This window comes from Bubalus kerabau, chromosome 3 (genome assembly GCF_029407905.1).
Source record: "Bubalus kerabau isolate K-KA32 ecotype Philippines breed swamp buffalo chromosome 3, PCC_UOA_SB_1v2, whole genome shotgun sequence".
Classification (NCBI taxonomy): domain Eukaryota; kingdom Metazoa; phylum Chordata; class Mammalia; order Artiodactyla; family Bovidae; genus Bubalus; species Bubalus kerabau.
Genome location: NC_073626.1, coordinates 20,220,437 through 20,238,344, shown reverse-complemented (window position 1 = coordinate 20,238,344; position 17,908 = coordinate 20,220,437). Strand labels below are relative to the sequence as shown.

General features: G+C 40.0%; 1 long non-coding RNA gene across 2 annotated transcripts in view; it reads left to right on the top strand.

Annotated features, from left to right (window-relative positions):
• The first annotated feature begins 334 nt into the window (after positions 1–334).
• Positions 335–17,908, top strand: part of LOC129645537 (uncharacterized) — a 97,067-nt gene continuing 79,493 nt past the window's right edge. Inside the window, exon 1 of one of the 2 annotated variants that reach the window (XR_008711429.1) lies at positions 335–595. This is a non-coding gene — a long non-coding RNA (uncharacterized LOC129645537). The remainder of the gene's footprint in view (positions 596–17,908) is intronic. The other variant, XR_008711428.1, reaches the window with a different exon arrangement.

Below are 17,908 nucleotides of genomic sequence, written 5' to 3'. Positions count from 1 at the left end.
TAGTTCAGGTGGTAGGGCGAGTGACGGGGAGCTGATGAAGTTTTGCTCTCCCGCCGCCCACCTCGTGCTGTGCGGCCTGGGGGTGGCGAGGAGAGGGCTACTGGCAGGGGACCCCTGTTGCACCATAAGCCTGTAGTGATGTGGCGGCGGTGTGGTGTGGGGGAAGCATTCTTTAGTCGGGTGATCGGGTGTCATCCGCTGGTGAGCCTAGGCTTCTGGACTGTGAACTTCACGAGAGTTTCTCGGGTTTTTCCTCAGGAGTTGTGTATTTCCCTTCCCCCAAGTCACTTAGGTTCTGATACCAAGCAGGTGAGGTTCTGGTTAACTAGTTTCCCCTGCGGACAGGCTTTTAAGAAGAGCGAAGTACTCTGGGATATTTCAAAATGGTCCCCTTTCTCTTTCTCTTTCCCTATGCTGGAAGCAGGAGAGGACTTTTCTCCCATGTTTTCTGAGGGAATCGAGTTGGGCTCCTGGCGGTAAAGCTCACAGTATTACTGGGTCCCTGTGGAGTTTTAACTCTCAGATTTGTCTGCGTGGAGCCTTCAGTAATTGTCAATTACAGTTGGGCTTCCTGCCCCGCGCAAGGTGCCCAGAGGTAACACTTTATTTTTGCCTGTCTCTCTAATCATGGGGGCCGTGGTTTGCTCTGTGTTCTCTTCTCTGTTATGGTTGGAGTTGTGGAGTTTTGTCTAGGTTTTTGCTTGTTTGAATGGGGCCGCAGCTTCCAAGCGCTTTACGTGGGGAAACTGGAGACCACCCCCAACTCTCCCACCATCCCAGTTAAAGCGGAGAGCTGCCTGAATAGTCGTAAGAAAAGACTAAGGATATGTGTGGGAGGGAAGAGAGTGGTGGAGAAAAATACGTAAATTGAGTATATATTACATTTCAGGTAGTTACATAATGTGTGTCTTTAGTCCTGACAAAACGCAAATGCTGTGTTTTACAGCTAGACAGTCCCCTTCCTTTTTCTGATAAGCAGACGCTCTACTGTGAAACATTCAGGGTCCTTAAGAAAGGTCAAACTCTGTACTAGCAGCAGCGGACCACCTAATCAAGGGATCAGCAAACTTCTGTAAAGAACATGAAAAGATGTTCAACACCACTAATTATGAGGGAAATGCAAATCAAAACCACAATTAGATATCATCGCACACTTGTTAGAAGGCCTTCTATCTATTAAAAGGGCAAGAAATATCAAATATTGGAGAGAGAACGTGGAGAAAAGGGAACTTTGGTACACTATTGGTAGGGGAACCATGCACTTCTGATTGGGATTTGAACCCAGATGCCAGGACTCAAACCTAGCCTAAATCTAGATTGGGGCTTGAATGTAGGGTCTTTTAATTAGAATCACTCAAACCTGGTGCCTGGACTTACTAAGGCTCCCAGGTTCATGTGTGTCAGCCCAGAAGGAATTCAGCAAGAGGCAAAGTGATAGGCAAGAAATATTAATATAGGACGCTTGTGAAGGGTGCAAGTAGGCATGCCAGGGGGCTCTGCCCCAAGGATTAAGTAGGCTACAATTTTTATAATCAAAGGAAAGTGGGGGAGGAGGCAAAGACCTTCTTTACCTCATTTTTGCCTCACCTTCCTCATTTTTCAAGTAGAGGTCTGGGTTACATCACTAGCTCATCCTTCGTATAGGGCAGGAGACCCTATGAGTTCAAACTAGGACTGTCATAGCGCTTATTCAAATCACCAAAAGGATGGTAACATTTCTTTTTTTTCACTTAACAACCTGGGAGGTATCTCATGCTTTATAGTTAAGCAGGCCTGCTTTGTTCCACGACTGTTCAGATAGCTTTCCTGAGTGATCATTAATGTACAATGGTCTCCCAAAGTTCCCTAGGTTTCCCTCTCTTTCTATAATCTCTTACTGGGACTTCTACAACTACCTGTATAACTCTATTTTATCCCTATCAGTAGGATTTACAGAAAACAATCTGAAGAGTCCTCAAAAAATTAAGAATAGAATTACCACATAATCCAGCAATTTCACCTCTGTGTATTTATTCAAAGTATATGTATGAAAGTGAAAGTCACTCAGTCATGTCTCTTTGCAACCCCATAGACTTTATAGTCCATGGAATTCTCCATGTCAGAATACAGGAGTGGGTAGCCTTTCCCTTCTCCAAGGGATCTTTCCAACCCAGGGATCAAACCCAGGTCTGCTGCATTGCCGATGGATTCTTGACCAACTGAGCCACAAGGAAAGTGCAGAAACATCAAAGAACCATCAAAACACCAATTCAAAAAGATACCTGCACCCCAATTTTCACTGCAATATTATTTACAGATATGGAAACAATCTAAGTGACCATCAATGGATGAATAGCTTAAAAAGGTGGGATGCATATACATAATGGAATACTATTCAACAGTGAAAAAGAATGAAATCCTGCCATTTGTGACAACTTGGATGGATCTTGAGAGCATTATGCTAAATGAATATCAAAGACAAATACCATTTGATTTCACCCATATGTGGAATCTTAAAGGATTAAAAAAAACAAAACTCATAGATACAGAAATCAGAGTAGTAGTTACCAGAGGAAAGCGGGGTAGGGGGGAAGAGGGATAGGAGAAATGAGCGAAGGGGTCAACTGTATGGTGATGGATGGTAACTAGACTTATGATAATTTTGTAGTGTATAAGATGTAGAATTATAATACTGTACACCTGTAACTTACATAAATATTATATATACATGCCAGATGGAACATATTTTTGGCTTTGCAAGACCTTCTGTCTCTGTCATAACTACTGGCACAGCATGAAAACAATAAACAATCTAAATGAATGAGCATGACCTGATGGGCCCACGTGGGGCTAGATTTGGCCCAGGTTTGTAGTTTGTTCACCCCTGATCCTAGACCTGACCAGTTGACGTGCCCTGCCCCTCTGGCCACTGTGACTGACTCAGGGATAGTATGTGATCCAAGCCAGACCAACCAGAATATTCCCTGGACATTTCTGTTGACGCATCTAGAAAGGTTGGCCCTGCAGTTATGAAGATGTGGATCTGTAGCTGCCAAAGGCCACCTTGGCATGATAGAAAGGTTCTGTCTGAGAAATGGAGGGGAGAAAGAGGAATGAGAGAATTACTGGTGTCTCTAGAGTCCTACTGCAGGGTTCAGATCTTCCTTTATGGTTTATAGTTCTGTAAATACAGAATAGTGCCCACCATTTTCTGGAAGCTAGGATGAGTCTGGTTTTGGCCTTACTCTGAGACGCCTTTCTTCCTGGCTAGTTAAAACTTCTCTGGCATTCTTGGGAAAGGATCCCTGCCCTTTCCCATCATTGCAGCGTGACTCCAGGGCATGTGTGCATGTGTGCACACATGTGGAAGGTGTTTGTCATTTGGTCTTCATCCCTTTGTCCACTCTATGTGGTCTGCAGGGCTGCCAAGGCCTGCTGCTTCCCAGACCCTTCTCTGCCAGACTTGAGACACAGGGAGGCTCAATGTGACATGTGACAGTCTCCCCTCCAAGCTCTTGCTGAAGCTGGGTCCAGTTCAGCTGCCCTAGGAGCCAAAGGCCTTTTTACCTTATTCCAGCAAAGGGAAAACTTGTTGTTGGAAGTAGGAAGATCAGCTTGCCTCCTGCTTCTCCAAGATTCTTTTTCCCCCTCAGTCCTCTTCTCCTTTCTACATTTCCACAGACTTTATGAATTCTTAGGCTTTTGGAAGCGAACCCCCCACCCCCACCCTAGACTTGCCAGCTAAGACAGTCAACCTCCCCTGAGGCTATGGGGGATAGCGAGCTAGTTGTGCATGTGTACTCAGTCGCTTCAGTTGTGTCCAACTCTAGGATCCCATGGACTGTAACCCACCAGGCCCCGCTGTCCTTGGGATTCTCCAGGCAAGTACACTGGAGCAGGTTGCCATGTCCTCCTTCAGGGGATCTTACCAACCCAGGGATCAAACCCACATCTCTTGCATCTCCTGCATGGGCAGCAGGTACTTTAAAACTAGCGCCACCTGGAAAGCCCTGAGTTGTTTACCTGTTGATAAGTGGCAGGGATGCTTCCCCTGAATTAAAACTTCAGAACAGTCACCTGGCACCATAGGCATAACAAGCGGCATTGGAGCCTGAGGCAAAAGTCAGTGTTACTGGTTTTGCCTTTAACATTTTAGTATTTTTTTCTTCGTGGGGTTTTGTGTATTATGACTTTAAAAAAACACATTGTATTAAAAATAGTATTTTTTTTTACTACAGAATTTTTTCTATTTTTACAGTTCCCTAATGTTTTTCTGCCAAGAGTAGTACCTCATGTGCTCTATCCTAGTCCCAACTCTGGCTTGCAGAGACTGCTCCCCAAATGATCACCATAATTATCTTCTGGATGAGAGGAAAAAAGGGCTGAATCTTTGTGACAAAGCTCACTTGAGCCTTGGGTCAAGGCCAGAAGGACAGGAAACCCCATGCTTGCAACAGCAACGAAAATTCTAATACATTCTAATAGGTAAATGTGGTCTGTGTTTTGTAAATGAATTCATATCCTGCTCTTTTACTTACTAGCTTGGAGACATCAGGCAATTTAATTATCCTTTCTGAACCCAAATATTCTAATTTGTAAAATAGAAAAATAACCTTCCAGTCTGTTCTCTGTTCAGAAATCAGTTCCAACTTAAGCAAATTGATCAGCTGTTTCAGCTGCTTCCAACCAAGAGTCAGGCCAGTTAGCCCTAGATTCCTTGGACTGTTATTAGATATAGGCCTAGTGGGGAACCTGGGAAGATTTGTTTCAAACTGTTTCAAATTTAGGAATAGGGATCAGGTTTAAAAGAAAAGAGAATTAAATGCAGGCAGGATGAGTGCGGTGACTGTGTTGGGGAGGGGGAAAGAGCCCTCCTCGACCCCTCTTGAGTTCTTGTGTCTGGACCAGCAATAAATTGACACAAGTCAGGTTAACAGGAGAAAAACAAATCTCCATTCATGCACAGGAAGTCCTCATGGAAATAGGAGCTAAGAAGTGGCCAAAGCAAGCAACTTCTTAATTTTTTAGACAAACAATAAATGGAATCAACAGGACAAAGAAACTAGGTTTGGGTTGTAAATTATAAGGAATGTAAGCAAAGTTTGCAGTAAATTAAAGAAGTAACAAGGTTTGTTTATAGGGGCTCTTCACCCTGAATTGTAGAGATAAGGGTGTCCTACCTTCAGATGCAGGGTGGGCACCTTCCATGTGAAAGATGTATTTCCTCCTTTCAGGAAGACAGGAGGGTCAAGTGTTCCTCTTGCAGTGGCTTTTTCTGAAGTAACTTTAATTCAAAATAATCAGTATGCCACTGAGACAGATTTGGGGATGACCCACCCTGAGGCCCAACAACTACACAGTTACATAATCATGACTTACAGCATGAATGTGTGATGTATGGACCCGCAAGTGTATATTGCATAACTAAAAGGGATTCTGCATAAGCGATTTGTGGAGCAGGGATGCGACGAAGGAATGACAGACTTTTTTTTTTTTTTAATATAGTCATTTACAGTGTGTTAATTTCAGGTATACAGCTTAGTGTTTGTTTGTTTTTTTTTTTGCAGATCACATTCCATTATAGGTGTTATATTGAGTATAATACCCTGTGCTATCCAGTATAACCTTGTAACTTATTTATTTTATGTATAGTAGTTTACATCTGTTACTAATTTGTCTCTTTTCCCTTTGGTAACCATAAGTTTATTTTCTATGTCTGTGAATCTCTTTCTGTATACAGATTCATTTGTGTTATTCTTTAGATTACACATATAAAAGAGATAATATATGGTGTTTGTCTTTCTCATTCTCTTTTACTGCGCTTAGTATAATAATCTCTAAGTCCATCTATGTTGTTGCAAATGGCATTATTTCATTCATTTTTATGACTGAGTAATATTCCAGTGTGTGTACCACATATTTTTTTATCCATTCATCTGTCAATCAACATTTAGATTGTTTCCATGTCTTGGCCACTGGAAAAGTGCTAGTATGAACATCAGAGTGTGTATATCTTTTTGAAATATAGCTTTGTGTGAGTATATGCCCAGAAGTAGGATTGCTGGATCATATAGCAACTCCTTCAGTGTTTTGAGGAACTTCTATACTATTTTCCATAGTGGCTGTACCAATTTACATTCCCATCAACAGTATAGAAGGGTTCCTTTTTCCCCACACCCTGTCCAGCATTTGTTATTTATAGACTTTTTAACTATGGCCATTCTGACTGGTGTAAGGTGGTAACCTCGTAGTTTTAATTTGCATTTCTCTAATGTTGACCACCTGTTCGTGTGTTTATTGGCCATCTGTATGTCGTCTTTGGAGAAACGTTGGTTTAGGTCTTCTGTCCAATTTTGGATTGGATTGTTGGGTTTTCTTGTTGAGTTGTATGAGCTGTTTTCAAAATTAAGCTCTAAGTTTTCTTTACATTTTGTTGTTTCTGTTGCTATGCAAAAGCTTGAAGTTTGATTAGATCCCATTTGTTAATTTTTGCTTTTATTTATATTGCCTTGAAAGACTGACCTAAGAAAATGTTGGTATAATTCATGTCAGAATATTTTGCTTTGGTTTTCTTCTAGGAGTTTTATGGTGTCTTATTTAATATTTAGATCTTTAAGCCATTTTGAGTTTATTTTTGTGTGTGATGTTAGGGTGTGTTCTAACTTCACTGATTTACATACAGCTGTTCAACTTTCCCACCACCGCTTGCTGAAGAGACTGTCTTCCCCATTGTATATTCTTGCCTCCTTTTTCGAGGATTAATTTGTCCATTGGTCTGTGGGTTTATTCCTGGATGCTTTATTTTATTCCATTGGCCTGTATGTCTGTTTTTGTGCCAGTGCCATTCTCTTGATTACTGTAGCCTCATTGTCTGACGTTTGGGAGGGTTGTGCCTCCTGCTTTGTTCTTTTTTCCTCAGGATTGCTTTAGCAATTCTGGGTCTTTTATTGTTTCATATAAATTTTAGTATGTGTCTATTTCTGTGAAAAATGCCTTGGTAATTTAGTAGGGACCACATTAAATCTGTAGATTACTTTGGATAGTAATGACCATTTTAACAATATTCTTAGAATCCAAGAGCATGGGCTATCTTTCAGTTTTCTTTGAATCAACTTTAATTTCCTTAATGTTTTATAGTTCTCAGTATATGTCTTTCACCTCCTTGATCAGGTTTATTTGTAAGTATTTTTGGTGCAATTTTAAAAGGGATTGTTTGTTTATATTCCCTTTCTGATATTTAATTGTTAGTGTAAAGAAATGCAACTGATTTCTGTATGTTAATCTTGTATCTACCACATCTTCTTAAGCCAGTTGTCTGTTGATGGCCACTTGGGTAGCTTCCATGTTTGGCTCTTGTAAATAGTGCATGAAAGATTGTTTTAAACTCTCTTACTTAAGATGGTGATGAAACAAACCTCCCCCTTTCCTCCTCCCTGTTACTGTCTCACCTACCTAACGTTTTTGCAAAGCATCAGTTTATAAAATGTTTTCATGTACAGTAGTTCAGTCAGTCACACAGTGTTTTCACAAATCATGTGAGGTACATAGTCTTATTACTATTTATTATTTCCATTTAACAGGTGAGGAGGTTGAGGCTCAAAGAGGTTGGGCATGAGTATCCATAGATATGCATGAATACACATGGAACATAGCTGAGATTTTAGCCAGCTTTCTTGATACCAAGTTCAGTTACTTTTGTCCTCATCTGTATAGGTTTGTTTTTTTGTTTTCTATTTCTTTATGCATGTCCTTTCTGATCTCAAGTATCCTAGCACTTTCTTCACATTGGACGCATTTGTTTGGTCCCTATGCCCTGCACTTGTCCTTCTGTATAACATACAGACAGGCCCTATGCAGCCATTTGGCTCATAAAAACAACTTTAAACTTTGATCATCCTTCCAGGCAACAGTTGCTAGCAAGTGATTTTAAATGATAATATCTGTAATTAAAATACAAAATGAAAGCATTTGCTTACTCTTCATGATAGTAGATGTTTCCATGATGTTGACTGCTTTGTTAACTTGTAAGCTATTGTTTTCTTTAATAATGGTATTTTATCATTCTACAAACAACCATAAGCAAGGGGTGGAGGAGAGACACACAGATATCAAAACAACATGTTTGTTTTTATTTTGTTAAGTACTTTTTTTTTCCTCTTGAATTTTTTTTTTTAGACAAGTGAGGGAACTAGAAAATTGTTTTCTAATTCTGTCTTGGCAGGAGTCAAAACTGGTAAGGATTTCTCCTGACATACCCTAGGTTCTTCAAGCTTTTTAGAACTGTTAGATTAAATGAGAATATTTACCCAGCTCATTTCCCTGGTGGCTCAGATGGTAAAGTGTCTGCCTACAATGCGGGAGACCTGGATTCGATCCCTGGGTCGGGAAGATCCTCTGGAGAAGGAAATGGCAACGCACTCCAGGACTCTTGCCTGGAAAATCCCATGGATGGAAGAGCCTGGTAGGCTACAGTCCGTGGGGTCGCAGAGTCGGACACGACTGGGCGACTTCACCTTACCTTTCATTTAGAATATTGCAACATTAGAAACATGTCATGAGATTGTCTCCCTTAAAAATGTACCCATCTGATTAATTTTGAGTAATAGTTCAACTCATATTCACTTACCCTAATGTGAAATGAGTCAGGCTTGGCAAAACAGTCGCAGGGAAATTAGACCAGAGGGAAGAGGAGAGAGTAGGAGACTGGGGTCTGGTCCAGAATCACATGCCTACCAGCCTCCTTCCCAGCCAATAACTTGCTGTGGGCTCCTGGCCAAGACACAGTCTCTTTAGACTTAAGGACTATATTAATATAAATAGTTGTGTAAAACAACTTAACCTACATATTCACAAGGATATTGGGAAGGAAAATAAAAAACCAATATCTGCTTTTCATTCTGTGGGGAAGCATAATCTGTATTCTTACTAAAGAAATATAGGGGAATTGGTGGTATTAATAATATTAGATTTTTTAATGTACTTGATTTTTTTCCCTTCACTTTTCAACATAGCAGGCTAAATTCCCTTTTAAACTCAGGTTATGGTAAAAAGCCAGAACCATTCAAATCTACTGCGGCTAGCAGTGGGCCAGTTTAAAGAGGAGAGAGTAACAGGAGCACATTGTAAATAAATGGGGCCTGGTGATGTGAAAGGGAGCCCGTGGGGCAAATGCTGCGTAAAAACTTTGAACCAGGTCTTCCTTACTCAGGGCTTATGGTAGGTAGGTCACAAAAATGGCTTCAGTTCTTCTCCCCTTAAATCTATGCCCTTGCCAGGTAATTTTGTAGTTCTCTCTTCCTCTTGGTCCTACTCTTTGATTCTGAGCTTTGCTTTGGTCAGTGAAATGTTACCAAATACCACTCAATAGAAAGCTTGAACAGTGCCTGCCCACTCATATTTCTGCAGTTACCATGAGGATAGTATGGCCAAACTAGCCTCCTAAGAATGAGACTCACAGAGCTGAGCTGAGTTGCCCAAGCTAAGGCCAGCCTCTACCAGCCAGCCAACCCCGGGATATCTGAGCCAGCCTAGCCAAGCAAGATCAGCTGATCTTATTGTTATCCTACTGAGATTTTGTGGTTGTTTCAAAGGAAATGTTAATTGACACAGTCTCTATTCTCCCAAGTTTTCTACCTGGACTCAAACCTAGTGGTCCTGGTGACAGGGAAAACTAACTTGGGAGTTTATCCAAAATACCGATTAGGAGTAGTGGAAATTCAGCTAGGGGTTTATAATCCAGCCAGGAGGGTTCTCAATGGAACTCTTTCCCATGTGACTAGTTGAGTGTTGACCACTTTTCTGTTTTCTCAGCCACAGGATGGAAGTAGAAATTGGAATGTTGTTCCTTCTTTCCTGTTCCCTTTTCATTTCTGAGACTTGCTTTTCTAAAGAGCTGAAACACAGAAACACAGACAGGAAACTAGAGAAGGCAGTCATTCATGCTGCTTGTTAGAAACTTCAGGATGCACCCGTGTCCCCAAAAATCATTTCCACTGGCCTGGGTTTCAGAAAAGAATCCACCTGGCAATGCAGAAACGCAAGAAACACACCTTAGATCCCTCAGTCAGGAAGATCACTGGTGGGTAGGAAATGGCAACCCACTCCAGTATTCTTGCCTGGAAAATGCCATGGACAGAGGAGCCTAGCTGGCTACAGTCCATGATGTCACAGAGAGTCAGAGACGACTCAGCACAGCACCACCACCCACTCCTTTGAGAGATAGCACCATTCTCAAATAACCACTAGGAAGGGATTATGGTGCTACTATGCTCACTAAAATGCAATTCATTAAGTTATCAATTTTGCAACATGGTTGTTATCAAGTATGTGTTACAGCTAGAAGGAACCTGAGGTATCGGTTAGTTTGGTCTTTCATTGTAGGTAGAAGAAGCATAATCCTAGAAAAGTTATGTGACTTTGTTCAAAATAAAATAACCTAAGCTGAAACTCCTTCAGGATTTCAGACCTCAGGTTCAATGCCTCTCCACCATGCTGCTGTGTTAGACAGCAGCTCCCAGCCCTTCAGAGGAGAAGAACCCATACACATCAGATGGGCTTTCTGGGTACTACCAAATGTCACTGAATTAAAATTAAGCAGACTTGTGGCCCACGCCATGCATGATTTATTCAGGGAAACACCAATCTGATAACCAGAAAAAAAAAACCTTAATCATTATTGAACTATCTCAGTAAACATCAAAGGGAGATTCCATTATTAAAATCCAGTGGCCTGTCTTCCTCCTTCATAACTCTCACACGTAGCCCCCAATCTCTCTCCCCTCTTTTGTAAACCCCCAAGCTCTGCCTCAAGTCCAGCTCACACAGCTGCTCATTTATTCCCTCCTCTCCTCTTTGGATCCGTCCTTCTCCCAACAACTCCAGCCCTTTCCAACATAAACCAGTTGAAATTCTCAACTTCTGCAGTTCTGTCTGTATCCTGTTTCCGCCTAAAAGACTTGGGAATCTAGTGGGCAAAATAAAATGCTCATCAGTGGGTGGGAGTGAGAGAGAAGCTATCTGCACACCAGGATGTAAGACCAGGGAGCAGGACTTTGTGTCTTTGATCCTGCTATATACTGATTGCCCAGAAGAATGCTAGTATGTTGTATTAATTAAATGCATAAATATTTGCTAAATAAAAGAGATGTCACATACAAGGAAACCTCCAGGGGGTATGAAAGAACAAAGACTATCCAATTTTGTTGTCAGTCATGTGCATACCATGGCAGCAACGTGGCTGGTGTCAGGGAGAGGATCTTATAATCTGGCAAAGCACGTTGTGCCAAAGACATTAATCCTGTTGTCCAAGTAATAAAGTATTGGGTTAGCCAAAAAGTTTTTTCAGTTTTTTTTTTTCTTCTTAGATGTTATGGAAAATTCAAACAAATATTTTGGCCAACCCAATAAAATTAAGCATAAAGGATCATATTTTCATCACATGAGGTTTTCCTGGCAATAGGTGAACACAGGATGGCAGACAAGCCACTTGCTGTTGCCCCTCCTTTTACAGTGAGTGAAAAGTGAAAGTCGCACCATCATATCTGACTCTGCGATCCCATGGACTGTAGCCAGCCTGGCTGCTTTGTCCATGGACTTCTCCAGGCAAGAATACTGGAATGGGTTGCCATTCTCTTCTCCAGGAGATATTCCCAACCCAGGGATCGAACCTGGGTCTCCTGCACTGCGAGCAGATTCTTTACCAACTGAGCCACTAGGGAAGCTAGTGGGTATGGAAAGAAAAAGACATTCCCTCTACTGTAATCTGGAGTGCAAAATAAATGGAGTTTATCATTTCATGGTCTAACAAATTAATGATCACAGTTATTAAAGAATGCAAGATACAAGCTATAATTCTCTGAAAATGACTTCCCTTTGAAAATGACTACCTCAGTTCTGTTGAAATATCATCTTCAATTTCCATGTAAGATAAGTTGAGAAAATGTTTAAAAATAATTAGATTCCAGGAAGGCCAATTAGACAAGTGCTAATACTATTTAAAGAGGATGATAATGGATAGTTTTGTGACAAGACACAGTACCGGGTGGGGGAAAATCAGAGGAATGCCATGAAGTGTGCTTCAACACTACCCAGCTTTCTCACATCACCACTGTCAATCTCCACAGAGAGCTGGGAGTATTTCCTAGCAGCGTGACATAATGGGCTAGAGTCACAACAGATCCCTCTCTCTTGTCTAAAGAATGTCTCTAGATGACCGAGTGTTCCTTCTAAAAGGTTGAATCATCGATCTCTGCTTTGGAAATATTTCCTAATTCATTCCAGCCTACCTTTAGTCATTTCCTGTTTATGCCCTCCATGATCTGAAATATCTTTGTACAGTTTTTAAAGTTGTAAAAGACTTATTGGAGAAAAAAATAGTTAACTTCATTCTCTACTGTCAGGAAAGTATGAAGAATAAACAATGGAAAAACTTTTTAGCACAAAGGCATTTTCTGAAATGATTAGGTGATAAGCTTACTTGGAAATGCTCCCTTGTCTTTGGCATCTAGCCTTGCTGATTAAAAAAAAAATCGGCTTGCAATAATAACTTAGTAAATATTCTTATTTTCTCAGCTAGCTTTTGAGGCTTTTCATTTTAATCTTTATTTTTTGACAGTTTTGCTAGAAGGTGTCTGATGTGAGTTTATTTTTGTTTACTAGATTTAGCGTTGATTGTGTATTCTTATCCTGAGGACTCAAGTCTGTTTTCATGTCTGAAAACTCTCACCCATTTTCTCTTAAGGTTTTATTTATCCATCATTCCTTCTATTCTTTTTTGTCTGGAATTGCTGTTAGACGTGTTGTGGACTAAATATAGCTACTATCTTTCTTCTTTTACATATTTGTTATCTCAGTAAGTCTCTATGTGACTTTCTGTGTGAATTGTCTGCTCTATTTCTATTCACTAATTACTTCCAACTGTGATCAGTCAAAAATTATTTCTTGCATAGATATTGTCTCAGTGATTATACTTTAGGCAAAGCTGGTCATCAGGTACAAACTTCCAGTTATATAAAAAGTCCTGGAGATGTAGTATACAATAGGGTGACTATAGTTAATAATATTGTATTGTGTATTTAATACCAGCTGTTGGTATCAAGCGGTGAGACCAACTCTTACCTTCAATCCCTTTTAATGCCTGATGTTAACCCTCTTGCCTTAGAATCAGGAGCTTGGCAAGACCTCAGGCCCTGTGTTATCTTACAGGAAGATTGCTGTGCTTGTGAGCATTATTTTTAGAAGTCTTTTTTTATTATTATTATTGCTTGCTGGGACACTGCTATGCATTTGGAATGGTGGCCTGGGAAGGGATGTGCTCAAAGCCTGAACATACAGCATCATTTTCATAGAAAGTCAGCATGACTGTTGTACAGACAAGGAAATTGATGTGTAGAGAGACTAGGGGATCTTTTCCTGGCAACAGACAGAATTAGAACTAAATGCCAGGCTACATGTAGTCTTATAATTCAGGCTCTTCGCATTACACAGTGATACTTTAAGTTTCTGATCAGTCCTGGTGTCAACCAAAACAAACAATCAGTAGTCAATCTAAGAAAGAAATGGAAAATTTTATTCAAGCCAAACTGAGGAGTATAACCCAGGAGACAGTCTCTGTCAGAGCTCTGAGAACTCTTCTGAAGAGATGAAGGGGGAGGCCAGTACATATGTGATTTTGGCAAAGGGTATGTGCAGTCAAGAACTCATCTTAGAAGATTTTACTATTTTTGAGAAACAGATACCTTAGTTAATGAACAGTATTAGTGCTTTTCTAAGTATGGGAAGATGCAAGAAACTGGGGTCACAAGTATGAAAATACCTACCTCAGGGCCAGTTCTGTCAGTCTTCCCAGAGCGCAAAGTATCTCATCCTGATCTTTGCCCTGAAGTCCTTTCAAGGTGTATTATGTCAGTGACCGCATGGCTGATGACTTGATTCTTACAGAACTAGATAGTGGGTAACATTATTTTACAATCTCCTCCAGCCTTTCTGTCTTAATTTTAGACAAAATTTGGGAGGCATTTCGTGGTAACTTTGTCCCATGGGGCTAAGAATGCTCATTCCCAAGTTAGGCGAGGATTTCCTTGATAGGTCACTCGTGTGCTGTTACTGGACAGCACACGAGTCCAGTAACAGCACACGAGTTAAAGTAGCTAAAAGTCTCTGGACCACCTGTCTTTCTAGCCTGTTCTGGTCCAGGAAATGTTTCCTTTTTGTTGCTTCTTCCCATATATAGAGTTATAATATTACAGCCATTGATCTTATAGAGCTGGATATTTGATCATTTCACATCACCAAATCATTCATTTTATCTGAGGCTCAGCCATGTGTTTAGTAATGTAAGAAACAGTCTTGTAAAATAAGCAGAATACAGGTAACCAGGTATACAGGTAGCCAGTAGCATTAATAAGCTCATAAGTATTTATGCTAAGAACTTACCTTAGGTGTGGTGCAGTGTATTGCCCAGCTATCTGACCAGTCTGTTCTGCACTGATCGAAATCTTTAAGGGAAATAGTACATTGGCTGCACCTGTAGGTGGTCTGCACCTACAAGGCGAGTGGTGAGTCATCATGACCCCTTATATGATAGAGAAAGAATGTTGTCTTCTAAGGAGTTACATGACGGGCATCAGAAGGAGAAAACTTGATCTTTATGGTTGAACGTGTGTTTCTGCCCCTGGGGAGTCTGATTAACACATAATGTGGATTCATAATACACATGAGAAGGAAGGAGAAGGCCCAGAAGGGCAGAGAAAAATTTTATGTCAGAATTTTCCTTGTCTTGCCTTAAACTGTGAATTTCTATTTCGTTACTTGGCATTGTACTAAGATGTATGTGTGTGTGTGCTATGGTAAGGTAGGGCCAGCTTTTGGAAGATATCTAAAACAAGGTTTTCTGAACTTGAAAGCAGCTTATCACTTCATTGGAAATGACAAAACCTGATGTCTAAAACAACTGCAGAAGAATTAGAGTCAAATTATGGAGTATTGGTTAAATAATGATAGAAATTGAGAGAAATCGGTGGACAATTTGGGAAAATTGACACTTGAGCAGATTTTTAAAGAAAGGATAGATTTTAGCTAGTGAAGGGAAAGAGATATGAGGTGGGAGGAAGAGACTAGAGACCAGACAGAGGTAAAGAAGAGGGAATAGCCAGCTGTAGGCACCTCAGCAGAGAAGGGAGGGGGCAGCGGAGAGCAGAGCCCACCCTCAGGGAAAGGAGCCCACCCAGAGGCGCTGAGACTTCCTAGATACGTGGAGAGGGAACATTCACAGTTGGAATTATTAGTTCTTCTAACCCTGGAGGGAAAAAAGAGAGAGGATCCATGATGGAATAAAAACAGATTTTATCTGTCATGTTGATTGATTTGATAGTTAGAAACTTAATTACCTAGAGGGATGGTATGGGAAGGGAGGAGGGTTCAGGATGGGGAACACATGTATACCTGTGGCGGATTCATTTTGATATTTGGCAAAATTAATACAATTATGTAAAATTTAAAAATTAAATTAAAAAAAAACTTTATGATAAAAAAAACTTAATTATCCTAAAAGTCTGAGACTCATATATGTTTATCTGAATAAAGCAGAAATACACTGACTATTGCTATTTCTAAAACTTACAAGCCTTCAGAACTTACAATCGAGAGGCAGTCAAGCAGTCAAAAAACAGAACTTTTTAAAAGCCTGTGTACTGGTACTAGGGCCTCTGAAGCTGTTTGTTTGTTTGTTTGCTTTTAAATAGCAACTCTTAAATGAGTTCAGTAAGAAAGTCTGTTTGTGCAACTATTAAATTCATTCAAACTGCTGGATTTTATAGGATTTTTGGCTTAATTGACCAGATACTGCAATGTTAGGACTAGGTATAGCTAATTACCCAAACCAGTTTTACTGAAATTTTATAGAAATTGAAATCTATCACTCAACCTTTTATTTTAGGTGACATTAGGTAGTAAATTGGAGAAGGAAATGGCAACCCACTCCAGTACTCTTGCCTGGAAAATCCCATGGATGGAAGATTTGTTTATTTTGCCGTGTAGAAGCTTTTTAGTTTGATTTAAATCAGTGGTTCCACTTACTGATTTTTGCTTCTCTTGCTTGTGCCTTTGGTGTCATATCCCACGCCCCCCCACCAAAAAAAACTTGTTGCCAAGACAAATGTCAAGGAGCTTCTGCTTTTATTTTTTTCAAGGAGTTTTATTGTTTCAGCTTTTACATTTAAATCTTTAATCCATATGAAGTTAATTTTTTTGAGTGGTATAAGATAGAGATCCGGTTTCATTCTTCTACATGTGCTTATCCAGTTTCCCCAACACCATTTATTGAAGAGACTATTCTTTCTCTTGAGTATTCTTGGTTCCCTTGTCAAATATTAGTTGACCATGTATGTGAGGGTTTATTTCTGGCCACTCCGTTCTATTCCATTGGTCTGTATATCTGTTGTGTATGCCATACCTAACATTCTTATTACTGTAGCTTTGTAGTAACAGTTTGAAATCTGGAAGTGTGATATCTTCAGGTTTGGTCTTCTTTCTTAGGAGTGCTTTAGCTATTTGAGATCTTTTATGGTTCTGTACAAGTTTTAAGATTTTTTCTATTTATATGGAAAATGCTGTTGGAATTTCGGTATGGATTGCATTGAATTTATAGATGGCTCTGGGTAGTATGGGCATTTTAACAGTGTTCTTCCAATGATAAACATGGTATATCTTTCCATTTATTTGTGACTTTTTCAATTTCTTTCATCAGTGTTAGTTTTCAGCATACAGATCTTTTATTTCCTTGGTTAAATTTATTCCTTAGTATTTTGTTATTTTTGATGCTATTGTAAATGGAATTGCTTTTTTTGTTTTTCATATATTTTGTTGTTAGTATATAAAAATACTATATGCTACAGCATTCTTCTGCATTTTAATTTTGTACACTGCACCCTTATTAAATTCATTTATTCTAACAGTTTTTTGGTGGAATCTTTAGGATTTTCTGTATATAACATCATATCATTACCAAACAGAGACAATTTTAACTTCTTCCTTTCTGATTTGGAGTGAATAAACAAGCATATTTGGCATGGAGTTCAGCTCTCAGGGGTTCCATCATACCTTTCCCTAACTTAATCCCCAATGTTTTTATATTTGGAGATTGGGCTTTGGGGAGGTGATTAGGTCACAGGGCAGAGTCCTCATAAATGTGATTAGTTCCCTTATAAAAGAGACTACAGAGAGCTTCATTGCTCCTTTCATTGTTGGAGGAACTGTGAAAAATAAATGTTTGTTGTTTAAGCCACCCGCTCAATAGTATTTTTGTTATAGTAGCCAGAGTGGACTGAGATGACTATCTATTAATGAACAGGTGTGTGTGCTAAGTCAGTTCAGTCATGTCTGACTCTTTAAGACTCTATGGACTGTAGCCTGCCAGACTCCTCTGTCCATGGGATTCTCCAAACAAGAATACTGGATTGGGTTGCCACGCCCTCTTCCAGGGGATCTTCCCAACCCAGGGATCAAACTGATTTTCTTAAATCTCCTACATTGGCAGGTGGGTTCTTTACCACTAGCGCCACCTGGGAAACCCCATTAATGAACACCAGCACAATGTCCTATAGAACATGTGACCCAAACTTACTGAAAATGTCTTTGAGTGAACTCACTCCTTAAGTGGCGCAAACCCTCCTTTCTTGAACTTTAAGATCTCTACCAGTCCTTTCTTTGAATGCTGGGAAAGAAACCTAAGGTTTTTGAACCTAAGGTTATGATTGGGCAGAAAGTCTGGGAGCTTCTGATAGAATCTCAATGCACTCAATGAATCTTAGCAAGTTACCCTTAAAAGAATAAGCTTCTCTTCCCCATTCACTTCCACCTCAGTCATCTCTCGACAGTCACTGAGGACCCTAAGCGAAGAATTTATACAGCCACAGTTACAGCAGTGAACCTC